The sequence below is a fragment of the Populus alba genome, chromosome 7 (genome assembly GCF_005239225.2).
Source record: "Populus alba chromosome 7, ASM523922v2, whole genome shotgun sequence".
NCBI lineage: Eukaryota > Viridiplantae > Streptophyta > Magnoliopsida > Malpighiales > Salicaceae > Populus > Populus alba.
In genome coordinates, this window is record NC_133290.1 from 1,665,254 (window position 1) to 1,668,824 (window position 3,571).

The window sequence follows — 3,571 nt, forward strand, 5'->3', positions numbered from 1 at the left end:
CCAAGCGGGAATCCACACTTTTCGAGATGATGATGAACTTCCTAGAGGAGAAGAAATCTCCCAACATCTCCTCGAGGCAATTCAAGAATCAAAGATATTTATAGTGGTCTTCTCAAAAGGATATGCATCTTCTAGATGGTGTCTAGATGAACTAGTGGAGATTTTTAAGTGCAAATATAGGAAAACTGGTCAGATTGCTCTTCCTATATTCTATGACATTGATCCTTCAGATGTGAGAAAACAGACTGGCAATTTTGCAGAAGCATTTGTTAAACATGAAGAACGTTCTGAAGAGAATGTGAAGGAGTGGAGAGAAGCTCTTGAAGAGGCAGGAAATCTATCCGGATGGAATCTCAAAGATATGGCAAATGGGTATGCCTTTTCTCTATAAGATTCACTTCAAGTATCATTTTCTCTAGAAGAGGCAGTTATCATTTTCTCGAGTATTTTATTCCCTTCAAGGCTTTTTTGGTTCCCTGCTATTATTCTATCATTCCAAAATGGTTCAGCTACGGTGGAGAAGGATGTTCATTATCATTTGTTATACCTCCAGATTTCGAAGGCTTGGTCATTTGGGCTCTCTGTTCAGGTGGTACTTGACATCGAGAATTAAATGCTATTATAAAAAATAAAAGCAACGGTGTTCAGTTGTTTGAAGCTACACATGCAATACCCTATTTCCGTTGTAGGTGGCTAAGAGTCATAAGTAGACGTGAGATGGCAATGGAAAAATACTGCGGAGATGCTGGATTGGAACTACATGTGATATTGAGGTCCGAAAACAGTGAAGTTGTACGATGTGGGATCCATGTGATAGAGACACATCCATTTGGACGGAGCAACTACGATCAATCTCCAGCGTTGGATCATGACATTTACAACCAAGAGTCTTTTGAAGGTTCAGAAGGGGATCATGACATTGACTACTACAAGACTTCATTTGAAGGGTCAGGATCGTCGGATCATGAGATTGACAACCAAGAGTACTCCGAAGTTGAAAGCGATAGAACGATACCTTCGCCACCATATCATCTGCTTCACCATCCCCGTCATGGTTCAATGAGGTTTTCTACAGGGCAGCATTGGAAAGCTTTTTTGATTCGGGCGTTCAGCCTATGAAAAACCATGGACATGCAAAAATTCTCACTTGATTATCTCAATTAGTCGAGGGATTGGTTTGAGAAAACTCCCCACTTTATGCCCACTTAGCTATGATATTATATCTTGTTGTGTAAAATCACTAATTAAATAAATGTAGTATTTATTTTTGATAACAACAGACTGATATTGTTTGTTACACACTATGAACTTCAATAAGAGAATCATTAAAGAATTGTATACCCTGTATGATCTAAAATAAATAATAAATCAAACAATTCAAAGTTGTACCTTCTTTTTAATTTTAAAGTCTTGTTTCTTGTTAGATTATGTCTTAGACAAGTTATGGGATTTTCTATAGATAAATCATAATGTTGTAAACTTGTTTAAAAAACTATCGTATTTTAGTATAGACACATGGTAGATCAGACTTTAGAGTATTGTTTGTCACTTTTATCCGTAAATATATCCTTATGAAATAAGAATTTTAAAAGTTTTGCTCCGTAATAGATAATTTTTTTATTTGTAAGAAAGTGTTAAAGTAAGACCATGTTTTCTTCATCTCTACACTATTGATTAAAGAAAGAATCCATAGATACAAGCACGTGTGGGCTCATGCATTAATGAGTAAACACAAGGGTATACATTGAGGATAATAATACTTAAAATTTTGGAATTATTATAAAATGGATAGTAAAATCATGATTTTACTTGATTTTAGTATGGTTTTATCAGTTTTTGAAGTTAACTCAATTTTAGACGATAAATATATATTTGCTTATAAAAATCATACAATTTTACAAGTTAATTCATGATTTTAATACCCTTGACTTTTCCTACACTTTTCAGAGCCCTTGCACTGCCTTTTCAAAATTCAAAAGGGTCAAAAGAATTTTTTAACAAAAAAAAAAAAAAAACCTCTTATCACATTACTAAACAAAATATACTAGTCACTAGCTCAAAATCCCTTATAACCTATGAATGAATCAACATTAGTTGAAAATACTTGAATATTTTTTTATTTTTTTACTTGAAATTAATAATTTTTTTTATGTTTTTAAATTATTTTGATGTATTGATGTCAAAAATAATTTTTTAAAAAATATTATTTTAATGTATTTTTGAGCAAAAATATTTTAAAAAACAACCACAACCATACTTTAAAACATCCCCTTACACAAATTAGCAAATCAACAAACAAGAACAATTTTTTTTTTTAAAAAAAAAAAAGATGAACTTTTTGGTCCAATTAACATGTTCTTTTGAGTACTAAAAATACACCAAAAAGAGAAATCACTTTCATGTTGTAAAAGAAAGAAACGAAGAGCCCGTAAAACCTGAAGGAAGGATCATTGCACGCAAAAATGATTCGAATGAAATTGGGCTTTCTTCACGGCAGAAGTTTTTTTTTTCCCTCTCCCAACCCATCCGGTTGAAAAGCACCAATTTCAAAATCTCATGCATGTTTTTGAAATCACTAAATTAAATTAGAAATTTTTTAATAATATTTCATATTTAAAATATTTTTAGTGTTATTTAACATATTTTACATAGAATTCAATCTCTAAAAATTATATCAAAATAAATTAGATATTAATCCCTCTGATTTATAATTCCAAATAGAAAAAATTTCATGTTAAAATTATTTTTTTAAAATAACCTATCTTTTTTTTTTACATAACTTTGAAGAAATGAGATGAAGGTAATGAGGGTAATATAAAAACTAAAATGAATTGAATTCTATTTATTAAATTTAATTTATTTATAAATTAAATTCAAATTAAATTACAGTGGAAAATTAATTCCACACAAGCAGTTAAGAAATCATCTTAAAAAAATCATTATTATAGGTCCAACTTAAAATTAAGTTATATAACTAAACACATATTATACAGAACAACTCTAAGAAATTATGAGTTAGCAAATAATCCAAATTTGCTAGTGGACTCATTTATGAGTAAGTAAACATAAGAGTATGCATGGAAGAAGATAAGAATTGAAAATTTAAAAATATTTTAAAATCAATAGTAAAATCATGATTTTACCTGATTTTATATGATTTTAGACCAGTTTTATCATTTTTTTTATTTTAAACTCAATTTTAAATAATAAATATATATTTACTTGTAAAATTATACAAGTTCACTCGTGATTTTAATACCCTTTACTTTTTCTACACTTTTGAGAGCCCTTGCACTGCCTTGTTAAAATTTAAAAGGGTCAAGATTTTTTTAACAAAAAGGAAAAAAATAAAAATATGTAGAAAGCCTCCGGATCACATTACCAAATAGAACATACTGATAGCATGAAACATCTCTAATGAAAGATATCTCTAATTCAAAGATTAATGTTGAGTTTGGTAGATTTATCTATGCTCGGGCTCAGAGCAATGCGTCCATGCAACCTCATGTTGAGCAGCATAGCATCCAATATCTTTCCTCCAACAAGTTCAGTTCACACTTTTCGTCCATGG